The sequence below is a fragment of the Onychostoma macrolepis genome, chromosome 15, assembly GCF_012432095.1.
Source record: "Onychostoma macrolepis isolate SWU-2019 chromosome 15, ASM1243209v1, whole genome shotgun sequence".
Taxonomy (NCBI): domain Eukaryota; kingdom Metazoa; phylum Chordata; class Actinopteri; order Cypriniformes; family Cyprinidae; genus Onychostoma; species Onychostoma macrolepis.
The window spans coordinates 26,331,658-26,347,982 of NC_081169.1; positions in this window are offsets into that span (position 1 = coordinate 26,331,658).

Consider the following 16,325-nt stretch of genomic DNA (forward strand, 5'->3'; position numbering starts at 1 on the left):
TTTGAATATTATGAACTAGAATTGATGTTTAAAACAAACAGTAGCAGTTAAATTAAAACAAATTAGACTGTCTTGACCACTTTTACAGGCTGGTTTTAGCTCCCTTAAAGAAAAAAAAAAAAAATATATATATATATAGATAGATAGATAGACAGATAATTACACTCCATTTGTTCAATAACCACACAAAAATGATAGGTCAACTTTTATTTTGTGTTTGTGGCAATGCTTGTCTCCACACTTTAAGATGAGTGTGGAGAAAAAACCTCTTTAAAATAAAATAAAAATAAATTATTATTATTATTATTAATATTTTACTGCATACGTGATAAAATTGCATTCCATTTGTTCAATAGCCATGCATCAAAATGATAGGTGAACTTTTATTTTGTGTTTGAGTGTTTGTGGCAATAACTGGGTAACACTTTACAATAAGGTTCATTAGTTCACATTAATTCCATCATTCCATCAGTTCAATAACCATGCATAGGTGAAACAACTTTTATTTTTTTTGTGTGTCGATGACTGTCGCCCTCTTGTGGAGACATTTGAAAGTACTTTAGCACGCTGAACTGCAGATGAAGCTGCTGCAGGCTCATGGCTTCCCTCTGAACATCATAACAGCTGAGGATGGTCTTTTCAGCTTTGCATCTACAGATCCAGTTGGAGATGAATCAGTTGGCTGGTGCTGGGGAGTAACTTACCAGATATTACATGGTTGCTCAGCAAAAAGTGGAAGAGTTCTGCAAAAAGTAGGCTAGTTACCACAAAACCCATTATGAGGAAAACCATACAGACTCTCAGGCCAAATAGAATCAGAAAGGCATTTACTATGTTATTTAACAACAGTTTATTTATTTTTTTACTTAATAATTAAGTTTGATTGACTATTGAAATATCAGAATAGTGTTCAAAAGTGATGTCAATAAACAGTGTAAACAGAAACCTATTGTGTTTTAAGCCGAATCGTTAAAATGAATGGGGCAATTGACAATCCTTCAAACACTGTAAACTGGTTCATTTAATGACAACACCAAATTACCTCAGTTTTGTCATATTGATAACTGTGTTAGCAATATCAATGGTATTCTGATGAAAACTGGTTACTATGCTAAAAAGTTGGTTGTCTTGTCTGTTTTGGGATTTATAATGCAATATGAACTTTTCAGACAGCATTTTTCACATGCCTACTGTTTAATCTTTGCTTTCATAAAATGTGAAATTCTTTCATGTTTCTGCTTTTGATCATTCCACAATCGACAGAGAAGAGCAGAACTGATTATGTATATTCAAAGGAAGGGTGAGGCTGATGTTGTAAGAATTGCCATGATAATGCCTCAGGATTGTGGATCTTTTGGAGCGTAATGTGGGTTGAAAACACCTCTATCCTTAGAGGTTTCAATCTTTTAGGTGTGTTGCATTTGGAGGAATGTTGCCTGATGTAATTTTGACTTTATTTGCACTGGAGGTTTGTCTTGACAGAGTCTATGCTGTGCCTGGAGAAAGAAATGAAGTAACGTGGATCAAATGAAAAAAAAAAAAAATATGGAAAGTTGGAGAGGGTTTAAGAGAGACATATTTGAAAACTTTTTTTTTCTCTTTTATTTGTCATAATTACAAGCAGTCCAAAGTTTCACCCTCCCACAGCATCCTCAGACACGGACTGAAAGCAGCAGCCGTTCTGAAACACCCACACCATCCGCAGTAATACAGTCATTAGTGTCAGAGTTTCAGTGTGAATCATGAGACCTGAAAAGCATACGCGTTCACATTATTCTGACTGACAATCCAGCAACGAAACAATCCACGAGTTACGATTCACTTTCACATTGTTCTGAAAGTATAACCATAATGTATTTAAGCATTAGTGTTGACTGTGTGAGACTGGAGTGATTCAGTCATTACCGACCTGTGCAGAGTTATAATCCAGTGCTATTGTTCACCTAAAAAAGGATTTTTTGCAATACTCAATAAAGTATCACACAATAAAGCACCATTTAATTAGTCCATTTGACCTTTGTGCTATAGGACATTTCTTGTTTTTCATCTAAACTGTAGCATTGAACAATAAAATAAAGAGCAAATTATGACAGAATTTAGTTGGATTTAAGGCTTTAAGTTATATATACATATAACATTATTTTTGAGAGATTGATAATAAAATAGGAAATATGCCAGCCATGCTGTATTGATTCACACAGATATTAAGTTAACAAGCACATACACTTGCAATCAAATGTTTGGTTTGGTTGGTAAGATTTTATGTTTTTGAAAAAAAGTATCTTATGCTCACCAAGGCTGCATTTATTTGATCAAAAATACAGTAAAAATTTGAACACTGTAAAAGATAAATCCGTAAAACAACAGAAAAAGTACTGGCAGCTCATTACACACGATATTATCCATTAATTTTACGGACATTTCTGTTAACTCTAAAACACAATGCAATGAAATGTAAAATTCTAAATATTGGTAAAGCACCTGTAAAAAATAAATATGGAAAAATTCCTTCAAATTATACAGTATACTGTGCCCTATTTTGACAGAATTTTTAGAGTGAAATATATGGCATTTTAAAATAACTGAATATATTTTAATATGTAATTTATTCTTGTGATGCAAAGCTGTTTTTTCAGTATCATTACTTCAGTGTCACATGATCCTTCAGAAATCATTCTAATTTGCTGCTCAAACATTTATTATCATTATAGGCCAGAGTTCCTCAAATCTTTCCCAGGAGGGCCAATCTGCTGCAGAGTTTAGCTCCAACCCTGATCAAACTCACCTACCTGTGATTTTCTAATGATCTTGAAGACTCTGATTAGCATGCTCAGGTGTGTTTGATTAGGGTTAGAGCTAAACTCTGCAGGAGTGGGCCAGATTTGCGGATGCCTGTTATAGGCTAAATCAGGGATCCTCAAATCTGGCCCACGAGATCCACTTTCCTGCAGAGTTTAGCTCTAACCCTAATCAAACACACCCGAGCATGCTAATCAGAGTCTTCGAGATCATTAGAAAATCACAGGTAGGTGAGTTTGATCAGGGTTGGAGCTAAACTCTGCAGCAGATTGGCCCTCCAGGGGAAGATTTGAGGAACCCTGGGCTAAATGTTGAAAAGAGTTGTGCTGCTTCATATTATTATTATTATTTTGTTTTGGTAAATTGCTACATATTTGTCATGATTTAGTCTTTACTGTCACTTTTACTCAGTTTAACACATCCCTGCTGAATAAAAGTAAATAAAATAAAATTTTTAAAAAATCATATAATTTCATTTATATTTCTTTTAGATTATTTTAGAATGTATATTATATGCATATACTACATTATATACATAGCTACTAATGTTTACATGAATGAGTAGTCTGTTAGTCTCTGAACATCTCTTGTCTTCAATATCTTCAGTGTGTGTGTATGCCATTATGGTGAGGGACATTAATGACCGTGTGTTAAGCATCCAGTTGGCTAGTTTACACATGACCTGTGCTCTTTTTATGAGGTTTACGTTTATGAGGTTATGTAGCTGCAGGCTTTCACTGAAGAAGTGCAGTTTGTTGAGTGGAGCTGAACATGTGCCGTTCTGATGACGTCTGATAAAACGTTTGACGTCAGACATCACGACTCACAAGATCAGCGGTGATTTATTTATGGTTACACACAGCTTTAAGGCGGGTTAAATTAAAGGACATTGTTTGACTTGAATCCGTTTGTGGATTTATTATGAATGGTAATAAAAAAGCAGGCAAAAACAAGTCCAGATTTCTTCAAACCAAGCTAATAATAACAGCTATATTCATCATGCAATCTCACTAAATCCATGAAAAGCACGAGTCCACAACACAAAGGGGAGTAAATTTAAACCAAAATGTAATGAGATATAGGCTACCACAGAAGAAAGGGAGTATTTAACTGCTCTTTAATTACTTGAAAATGTAGAACAGATGTGCTGTGACTGAAGCAATGAATCTTTAGCAAGTCTAAAGAGAGTGCCCTCTACTGACTGATACAGATATTTTATTTTATTATTTGTTTTAATAATTATTATTATTTTATATTTGTATATTTTATTATAAAATATTTAACATTTTATTTTATTATTTAATTTTAGTATAACTATTTTTTTCTGGACTCATTTAATGATCACCATTAATTTGCTGTAAGTTGACTGCGATCTTGTCTTAGACCATAAGCCGAGACCCAGACCGGGACTCTGCTGTAAGTAATGAGACCCCAAGGCAGATGAAGGCCAGGTTAATGTAGTTTCAAGAGGTCTCAGGACCGCGACCGTTGGTTAGGACTCCAGCTCTGCCATATGATTATTTTAAGAGCTTCACCAGGTTTTCAGTACCTGCAGGCAGAGCCGTTCACAAGGGGGAACCCAGGGGTCAGAGTTTGACTGGTTAGCCTCTGCTAGCAGATGTCCTAGCTGCACCATCTGGCAACAAAAACATCTCTCTTCATTCACTGACAACCATTCAGAAGGAGCTTTGAGTTCTGGTGGAATACAGTTTGGTATGTGCAACCTATGAATTGCAAATGTAACGTTATATTAAAGTAGATAGTTTTAATATTTTATGCAGTCCAAAATACTTTTTCAAAGAATAGCATGGCCTAAGGAGATATATTTTAAATTGACTTGTTTAAACCTTCAAATGTACTAATTTATTACAAAATGTACATAAAGAGGCAAGATAATACATTTCCAGTCTTAAAATATAGAGAAATATTATTACAATTTTAAATAACTTTCCAGTGTGACTATATTTTAAAATGTAATTTATTTCTATGATTCAAAGCTGAATTTCTTGTCCAGTGTTTAGTGTCACATGAAATCATTCTGATATTCTGCTTTTTTTTTTTTTTTCCAAGAAGCATTTCCTATTATTATCAATGTTGGAAACAGATGTGCTGCATATTTCTGAAATCTTTTGTAAGATTATAAATGTCTTTAGTGTCACTTTTAATCATTTCAATGCATCCTTACTAAATAAAAGTCTTAATTTATTTTAAAAAAACATCTTCAAAAACTTCAAAAGAAAAAAAATCTGTATTTGCCATTTGGCCTTTTTTGTATATTTTGAAATATATTTAAAAATGTATCTGAGAATATGTATTTTTTTGAATGTTTTGGAAAAAAATCTAAATATAAGTCTGAAAATATATTTTGTATATTGTATGTTTTATGAAATATGTCTAAAAATATATATCTGGAAATGTTTTTGTATATTTTTAAATGTATTTTAAAATACAAGTAAATATATTTTTTCTACATTTTTAAATATTTTTTAAAATATATCTGAGAAAACATACACGTGCGTGCTCGCACACACACACACACACACACACACACACACACATATATATATATAGAGAGAGAGAGAGAGAGAGAGAGAGAAAGAGAATATTATTATTATTATTTATTTTTTTATTTTTTTTATGTAAGGGATGCACCAATTGAACATCTCACATTGAAATGAATAGTGATGCTATATAAAGGATAGCTTTCTTCATATTATATGGTTTGTATTTCTGTGTAGTCTTGGCAACTCCATAAGCCTGTGCTAAATGTCACAGTGGAAATTGATCTGACTTTTTTTATCTTCACAATAATAGCTTGGATGCCACTATTAAAGGACTGTGATGCTGTGATAATTGCTTAATTGATTAGGATCAATAACGGAACGTCCTTTTCAATTAAAGTCCAGAGCCGATGTGCTGGATGTCATGACAGTGTGCTCTGCTTTCACACATCAGGAGGGTGTCGTACGGCTAGGACTTCTGTTAACAAGAATGCTTTGGAGGCCAGTATCTGTCTCTACACAGGTTACACACAGACCGACTCTTCAGTGAACTGTCATGTGTGACTGCTGATAGGGCAGAAGGTGTTAGTCAGGCAGGCAGTTTGACCTCCTGTAGGGTTTCAGGAAAAGAAAAGCAACCACTGCAGCTCTTCTTGCTATTCCTTCTGAATTCTGATTCCTCTTGAAGTGTTTTTGTGTGTGTGCGTGTAAATGTTTCAGTCATATGCATATATATATTACATTTATGTTTTTCTTAAGACTCTTCTGCTCACAAAGACTGCATTTCTTTAATGAAACAGTACAGTAAAAACAATAATAATGTGATTTATTTTTGCAATTTAAAATAACTGTTTTCTGTGTCAATATATTTTAAAATGTAATTTATTCCTGTGTTACAAAGCTGAATTTCTTCCTCAGTGTTTAGTCTCACATGATCCTTCAGAAATCATTCTAATATGCTGATTTGCTGCTCAAGATGCATTTCTTATAAAAATGTTGAATACAGTTGTGCTGCTTGATATTTTTGAAAAACTGTGATACAGATTTCCAGGTTTCTTTGAATAGAAAGTTATAAAAGAACAGCATTTGTTTGAAATATGTCTTTTTTTTTTTTTTTTACAAATTTAAAAGTAATTACTCTGACTTTTGATCCATTTTACTTATTTGAATAAAAATATTAATTTCTTAAACTAATACTTTTAAATGCTATGATGTTTGCTTTTTGTTCTTGGTTGATTTATTTTAATCTAGTAATTAATTACTAGTAATGGCAAAGCTGCTCTTTTCTTTGTAATGAAAGTGAATGGTAATAATATGTTATGATGCTTTTTATTATTTTTTGTATGTATGTACCTCAAATATTCTGCTAAACATTGATATTACACTACATTATGTGAGTCTTATGGGTTCTGATATCAGAATATTAATTTCTGGGTGAAATATTGCTTTAAGGAACTCAATTTACTCAAATACAAACAAAACCAAACTGATTTTGAGGCCTGCCAAACAATCTCTCCCTTACAGCCCGACCCTTAGTCCTCTCATGCGAAAATGCTGCCGCGGAGTTTTATGGGCAAAAGAAGTTAAACTGGAGGAAAAGCAATTACCTTCAACAAAGCCATTGTTTGACACAAACATTTATATATATATATATATATATATATTTATGTAGGCGACCTTCTCAACAGATCATGTTCTCAACACTAGGTGGAGCTGTGGATGAAGCCACAGTTCATTCCTATACACTCAATTTGTATATGCAGTTATAAAGTCTTAATTCTGTAACTATACATTTTTATCAATTAAAAGGAATAAATGAATATGCATGTGTTTTTTCAGCCTAAATATATCTTTATAGCTGAGGATTTTATGGGCAAACAGGCTAATGTATACTTGCGCGCATGTGGCCACACATAAATATTTCCATCTGTGTATATCCATATTCATAGAGCTACATGCTGAGTGAGCGTGTATGTCTTTGAGAGAGACACTTGTTGTATGGATGGCATGAATCATGCTGAGTGTTTGGGATTAACACTTCAAAAGGATTATTAATTTATCAAAGGCAAGATGGTGCTGCAGCACAGGCTCAAAGCCAGCAAGAATAATCGACTTCACACTCACACACAAAGCAACATATATCTCAACGTCTCTCAAACACAATGGCACAAACACACATCCATACACCCACACACTGATAACCTGCTGACATATTCATACAAAAATCAGACAAACACAACAAAAGTCAATTAAGTCTGGATTTTATATATATATATAACACTTTTGTTTTTGCCCCCATTTTTCATGAGCTGAAATCAAAGATCTAAGACTCTTTCTATGTACACAAAAGGCCCATTTCTCTCAAATATTGTTCACAAATCTGTGTTAGTGAGCGCTTGTCCTTTGCCGAGATACTCCATCCACCTCACAGGTGTGGCATATCAAGATGCTGATTAGACAGCATGATTATTGCACCGGTGTGCCTTAGGCTGGCCACAATAAAAGGCCACTTTAAAATGTGCAGTTTTACTGTATTGGGGGGGTCCGAAAACCAGTCAGTATCTGATATGACCACCATTTGCCTCACGCAGTGCAACACATCTCCTTCGCATAGAGTTGATCAGGTTTTTGATTGTGGCCTGTGGAATGTTGGTCCACAAGTTACCAATAAGTCACCAATATTTGAGAGAAATAGGCCTTTTGTGTACATAGAAAAAGTCTTAGATCTTTGAGTTCAGCTCATGAAAAATGGGGGCAAAAACAAAAGTGTTGCATTTATAATTTTGTTCAGTGTATGTATGTGTGAGTGTGTGTGTGTATATATATATATATATTATATACACATACATACATACATATACGTTTATGTGCTTGTGTGTGTGTATATGTTTGTACACTCTAAAAATGCTGGGTTGAAAACAACCCAACATGGGTTATTTGGCGACCCAGCTCTGGGTAAATATTGGACAGAACACATGCTGAGTTATCTTGACCCACCATGCTGAGTTGTTTAATTTAAGTCATCTATTGTTTAAAAATTATTATATTGCTGGCTTAAAATGGGCTGGAAATTACAAATCACACACATAATTACTATAGGCAACAGCAATAATCAAAAGATTAACATTTTATTATTAAGCAAGAACACCCATGGACAAATTGAATTTATTTGGGTGAATACAGCATAGTTTACAATATTACATTCATTTAAACTTGTTTAACAAGCATTTTAGAAATAAAAAGGCATATTTAGAAGTAGCATTTTAATTTAAGTGTATTCAACCGTTCTCTGTAATCGCTTTTTACCGAAATAGTGCTAATTCTCGTGCCGGCGTGTCACTGAAATCTGAGCCAGTGAAGGGCTGCTGTTAGCGGTGGAACTGCGAACTTTCGACCACAGCCTCGCGTTTCACTCGTAGCTGAGAGATGGTATGACTGACTCCAAAACCCACACATACATATAATATATGTATGTGTGTATGTATATACTGTGTGTATATATATACTGTGTGTGTGTGTGTGTGTATATATACAGTATATATATATATATATATATATATATATATATATGGATTTATTTTAAGATATTAAGTCTTTTTTTAGAGTAAAATAAATGAATTGAACATTTTATGAATTTTATTTTAATTTAATTTTAAATTTAAGTAATTAATGTATTATTTTAAATAAAGCTGATTTCCAAAAGAAGGGCACTTTAAAGTATGATGCACCTGGCTGTGTTCATAATTGCTTACTATACTTCTCATGCTAATTTTGCAGTGTGTGTGTGCATAGCATAGCATGCAAATGGTTTTAATGCATGGAATACTTGCTACATTTGCAAAAATGTGCAATATACAGCAAGGCAAAAAGCTCTGAATACTGTATTCCATAATGCAACGCACTCAACTTAACCTTTCCCTTTTTATCTTATTTGATCAGACCACCTTTATTAAAAAACAAAAAAAAACAAAAAACACATGCACTGGATTACATACATACATGCATAGTGCATGAATTTCTTTTTTAATTTTGGTACATGAACATTTTAAAATAAGGCTTCAAACTCATGTACTCTCTGAGTAGGTACATTCTGACATACTACTCTCTTCACATATTGTTTTTCACATATATGCAACCCTAGTCTTTATACTCCCTAGCAAGTATTCTGAAGCAGTATATGTATTACATCAGGCTATGTGAGGCAGGTGGAAGCATTTGTTTCTTAGCATCTTCATTTTTTATTTATTGGTCTATGCAGCCCAACAAATCCAACTAGAACAGCACACACCTTGATTTGTTTTGCACACAAACAATGTGCAAGGAAGAAAAAAACACAGCCAGACAGTCGTGCATGTTTTATCCTCATGCACACACACACATGCTCAGACACACACGTGCATCTCGTGGGACGGTGTTGCATTCGAGCATTACAAAATGCTCGCACAGAGTCTGTTCCACACCTTCACAGATTCAACCTGCCATCTGGACCCATCTGGAGGATTTGGCCACCAGAAACGCACACGTACACACAGTATCTCTCAAACACACAGCCTACATGTTCATGCATGCATGCAAAAACAAACATGCATGTGCACAGTTCAGTTACTAATATAAAGAATGTTGGCGCTCTATAAGGTTTACATACGTGAAAGTGTGTGACATTTCCTCTAATGTACATGTGTACATGCACATGTTGGAAAGCTGCCCAGATCACTCTGAAGACGAACAGAACATCAGTTCAGTCTTCCAATATGTTCCCAAATGTGGCAGTCAGCCAGCAGACACACGCATGCATTCACAGACAGTGAATGGGGCAAGTTAATGACAGGGAAAGCCGGAAAGAAGATGTTATTGATTTCAGGTGTGATTCCTAATAAAGCTTCTGCCTGTACAGTAGAATAATAAACAATAATGCAACCGTATGTGTGTGTCTGTGTGTGTGTGTGGTTGTTTAGCTATACTTTAGAATCAAAATTGTCCTGGGAAGTTCAAATCTGAACAGTTCACCCAAAAATTAAATTTGCTGAAAATGTGCTCACCCTCAGGCCATCCAAGATGTAGTTTGTTTTTTCATGGGAACAGATTTGGAGAAATTTTGCATTGCTTCACTTGCTCACCAGTGGATCCTCTGCACTGAATGGGTGCCGTCAGAATGAGAGTCCAAACAGCTGAAAAAAAAAAAAAAAAATCCACTCCACTCCAGTCCATAAATTAACATTTAACCATGTTAAATTTAACCATTTAACCAATTAACCATAAGCGGCATGTTTGTAAGAAACTAATCCATCATTAAGACGTTTTTTACTTCAAATTGTCCTCTAATCTCTATAATATTGCTTTCTCCAGTGAAAAAGTCGTCTTGTTTGAGAGAGAGAAGTGCAATTAGAGAAATATAGCACAGATCAAGCACCGTTTACAAGTGAAAACAGTCAAAAACAGTTCTAAACAACTTTGTTGGTGGATTTTGATGTGAGAGGATGACAGTGGATGGGTTTTTTCACTGGAGGAAGCGTTATAATGGATTATAGACTGGAAAATACCAAAATTTTATCCAGAAGTGACGGTTATTCAAATTAAAATGCTTTAATAATGGATTTGTTTCATACAGACACACACATTTTTGCTTTAAGACATTAATTGATAGACTGGAGTGGTGTGGATTACTTGTGGATTATTGTGATGCTTTTATCAACTGTTTGGACTCTCATTCTGACGGCACCCATTCACTGCAGAGCATCCATTGCTGAGCAAGTGATGTAATGCTACATTTCTCCAAATCTATTCCCATGAAGAATCAAACTCATCTACATTTTTGATGGCTTGAGGGTGAGTACATTTTCAGCAAATTTTCATTTTTTGCTAAACTATTCCTTTCGTGAAGTAAATTGTTCTTTCTAAAATGCATAGATTTTTTTGTAGGGTTTATTATGTAGTCAGGTGTTTGTGAGTGTTTTCATGAGCTCTCCTCATCCATGCGCAGCTGCTCTACTGATGCACTGCAACACTAGAATTTATTTGAGCTGTTAAACGGCAGAATTGGCACCATCAAACTCTTGACTCGACTGAAAGCCCTTGGTGTGTTTCTCCCATCATTAGTGCCACTAGTTTATACAGAAATGCATGAACACACTCAATGCTTATATGGTGCATGAGAGGTAGTATTCTTAATGTGTGTGTGTGTGTGTGTGTAGATGTCAGTTTGAGTTGAAGGACGTACAGAAAGGCACAATCAACCTCTCCCTGACTTTCTATTACACATACAGCAGGCAGGTTTATGTGGGGCGTGTTTGTGTCATCTCAGTGCTGACTGATGAGGTTAGATACCTCGGTATATGAGAGAGAGGAGACACACACACACACACACACACACTGTGACCCCGACACAGCAGCAGCACACTAGATGGAGTGTGAGTACACAGCCCCGTTTATGCTTATTTATGTATTTTTTGGAAGCAAGGTTTTAATATGAAAGATCTTTTTGTCTGGTGCAAAATTATTGGCTTTTGAAGTTTACGGTGAATCTTTTGGTTTCATGAAAAGTTCTTGGAAATAAATAGTAACACAATTAACTGATTACCAGCATTTAAAAATAACATTTTTACTCTGAAGCAATTGAAAAGGATTTTCCCTCCATGTTTTCTATTCTGTTCAGCAAAACAATTCATTCGTTTTTGGGTTTTCATTTCTTGAAACGCTTCTAATCCCAGACCATAATAATAGACCAACCTGGAAACTCATTCAAGTAATGGCACAGCCTTCTGCGTGACCAGCTGTACAGAAAACTCTCAAGACATTATTGGAAAATGTGTGTACGTCTGAAAGTAATACCATATGGATAATTTCACTGGTGAATTTGAAAATGAAAATGAAATGGAATAAACAGTTGTCCTATTGTGGATATTTAGGTGAATAAATTAACTTACTGAAATGAACTGCTTTTCATGATATCAAAATTTCAGTAAACAACAGTAAACTTTTACGATTCTCAATACTGATACTGCAGCAGTAACTGGATTTTGTATTTTCTACATTTAATAAGTCAGTTCAAGCATGAAAATACTTGAAAATATTAAGTATATTTGACGTGTACTTAATTAAATTATGTTGAAGTATGTATTACTTAGAGTTATTGTTATATTTGTAGAGAGTTCTTAAGTATTGATTCTAAAGTAGAAAACCTTGTACAATTTATTAACAAATTTGAGTAATTTGTAACAAATATAATTGAGCAAAATCTAACTTTGCATTGCGAGTGTTCCCTGCATACACTGAAATAAAATTAGGCGTAGAAGCAATTTTCACTTAGAAATTGCTAATTTTCACAAAGAATTTCAAACAAATGGCAAGTAACATTTAATTAAACTTTTGAAGTATGAAAAATGAAAGTATTTTCTTGTAAAACATACTCTGGTAATGTTTATGTAGGACTATTATTTTTATTTTTTTTTATTTTTTACAGTGCAGAATAAGTAATAATTACTAAAGTTGCATTGTTTCCAGTTTCATTACATACAATTTACATTTTTTGATTTTGTTGCTAAATTTGATAACTTATTTTGTGACTCCTGATGCCTATTGCAATTTAAAACACAAATGAACTTGTATGGCAGTTCAACATCTGTATATATTGTACATTTAAAAGTTACATTAATTGCCGTTGTGTCAGATTTGCAAGTAAAAGCTACTTTATAAACGGAAAGATATTTATAACTGTGTATAGCTGAGAAATATTATAAGTTATTTTAATTTATTCGATTAAGTAGATTTTATACAATTGACCTCTGCTCAAAAAAAAAAAAGAACAAAAAAAAGCCTTTGAAAACTTACCTGAGCTGATGCAAACTTTGGCAAATTCAATGATTTAGTTCTTACTCAAAAGCTCTTAGAGTAGCAGCTTGTTAATGCATCTGTTGAAATTCTGTGTTTTGCCAGCCAACCAGATTAGAGCTTGCCAGGCTGAGAAAGTGCCCGTTTTTTGTGCAATATGCATCAGGCGTTCTGTGAATGCACTGCGGATGTGCCATCTGAGGATGAGACAGAATGCGTTCTCCCTCACTAGACATGCTGCATTCATTCAGAATGAAGAACAGTTGTGTGTGTGTGAGAGAGAGAGAGAGAATGTTTGACCTTGACTTGCAAAAAATCCAGACTTTTATCAAGTTCTTGGTGTCAGCGTTTATGCTAAAATGAGACCCAGTTGCTCAACATGAGATATTAGAAACTATTTTGATTTGCTTTTAAAAATTCGTGTCAGACATTTAATCTTTTTGATTTATTTTGTATTAGCCAACTGCTCTGAAAGTCTTCTGCTGTAATTTAGTGCTCTACGGGGTCTGTGCCTAAAAAGAATGTCAGTTTAATTGCAATCTGAATAAAAAGTTCAGTCTCACTAATCGTTCATTATTTGCACTCACATTTCTCTCCATTAAGGGACTCCGTGTTACTTAAATGAACAGACTTGCTGCCAGTTCTAAAATACAGCTCCATCTTAGCCATCAAGGATTTATAAAGATTTTGAAACACTTTCTTACTGGTTGTTTTCTAGCACATCGCAAAACAACCATCTGTTCTGCTTAAAGGAATAAATCACCCAAAAATGACCCTCGGGCCATCCGAGATGTAGATAAGTTTGTTTGTTCATCAGAACAGATTTGGAGAAATGTAGCATTACATCACTTGCTCACCAATGAATCCTCTGCAGTGAATGGGTGCCGTCAGAATGAGAGTCTGTGAATGGTCTGCAGTGAATGGGTGCCGTCAGAATGAGAGTCATCATCACTTCCAGCTAAAATCCATTTGTGAGCAAGTGATGTAATGCTACATTTCTGCAAATCTGATGAAGAAACAAACTCATCTACATCTTCGATGGCCTGAGGGTGAGTACATTTTCAGCAAATTTTCATTTTTGGGTGAACTATTCCTTACCGTGGTTAAAATAAATGCAGTACTGAGCACTGTCTGACTCTTCAAAAAATGACTGCAGTGTCACGACACAATCAAAGGTGATCTTGTGTGTGTTTCCGCACCATTGCACGTGTATGAAGTGCACACGTGTATCTGTCATTACTGATCGACAGGGTGCCGAGTCAGTGTGCTGCGTGGGAACAGACGTGACCGAACATCTGACTAATTTTGGCTCACATCGCACGCACACACTTGCCCTGTTCTCCTGTGCTGACGGACCGTCTCTCCTCTTGCCTCATACAGCAGATTACCTCAGTGAACACCTCTGTCTCTGTCTTTCAGTCTGTTCATCCACCCCCTGTTTCTGTTCTCTTTTTACTTCTTTCTGATCTGTTATGCCATATGTGTCTGGCTGTGTAACCTCTGCTGCTTTAAGTTAACATTTGAATGTGTTTGTGTTTGTGTGAAAGAGATTTGGTTTGTATTAGAGATGTGAAAACTATCGTTACTTGAACTGCTTGTCGGTGCTATATTCTTCAAACTGACAGGTGGCAAAGGAGAGAAAATATCATATCAACAACCAAGAAAAAGCAGTGGGAAGTAGTAGTTTACAAAACTTTTCCAATTAACCAGGAATAATATTATTAGTTCATGTTCCCAGATTGTTTTGCTGCAAAAAAACGACTTAATGAGTTTTGAATTAGCCTTTTTGACTTGTTTTCCAGTTAAAGCATCTAAAGATCCTTAAAATTAGTTAAACTTACTCAAAAAGCAAGTTTTTAAGTTTCTTGAATATGAGTGTATATTTTCTTTGCACTGGCAGATTTATTTTAAGCATAAACAAGTTAAAACAAGTGGAAAGATATGCTATGGAGTAACTCAAAAATCAAGATAAGAACTATGAAAACAAGTAATATCTTATGCAGTGTTGCTTCTCAAGTGAATTTTCTTGTTTTAAAGATTTTTAGATATTTTAATATCTAACAATTGGGAAATAGTAGTGGAAAGTTATTGTTCTCTATCTATCTATCTATCTATCTACATCTATCTATCTATCATCATAGACATACACACAGATAGATTTTTATGCAGTCAAGTGACTTTATGCACACAGAAATCTGTACAAGAGCCTGAATTTATTTTACGTAAAATCATTAAACAATGTATTGTTTTGCCATTTTTATTTACAGTACAATGCCCAATTTATTGGTTCAATACAATTTATTTCACAGGTTAAAACACGGTGCTTTTAATATTGTTTGGCATGTTTATTCTCAGCTTTGAGAAAACAACGCATCTGTTTTTTTTATCTTTGCTTGAAATCCATCAAATGGAATGTAAGTTACATAAATTTAGGTGCATGGCTGCGCAAAGCAGGGCCTTTCATCACTATTTATTTTTTCTCTCAAGTATAAACCAGGCTGATGTGACTAAGCATATGAATGTGTTTCTTGGCCAAAATGCCCATATTGGCGAGGTATTAATGTAAGCACAGTCACTTTGTCTTAAGTGAATGTACACAGACAGGACAAAAATAAAAAAATATTGGATTTGTGTCAAAATATGGGATATGTGTGATATGCTTTCCAATGTAATGCAACCTAATAGACCTGCCAATGTCGATTATTTTGATAATACTAATCAAAAACAATGTGTGCAATTAAAACAAAACCACTCATTGCTCTTAATTTATTTCTTTGTTGTTTATTGTTGACTGTTTACATGAATAATTAGTGGAAATGCACAATATTTACTTTGAGAAGTACTTGAATGAATGCTGTAGGTTTATTTGGATTGCCAGTGGAGTTAATATGGCAACATATACAGCGCGGTTTCATTAAATTAACATTAGCTAATGCAGTAGCTAATATGAAATGGCAACAAATCATATTTTTAAAGCATTTACTAATCTTGGCTTAATAATTTTTTAGCCTTAATGTATTTAGAATTAACAAATATTTATCTGTTTACATTAACCTAGATTAATAAATGTTGTAAAAGTTGTTCATTGTTAGCTCATGATTAACCCAACGATTTAAATGTTACTGTTAATATAACTTAATATTACTAATATTAGCTATTATTTCGAATATAACTTTTTAAATAAAGCTGTGTGCTCAG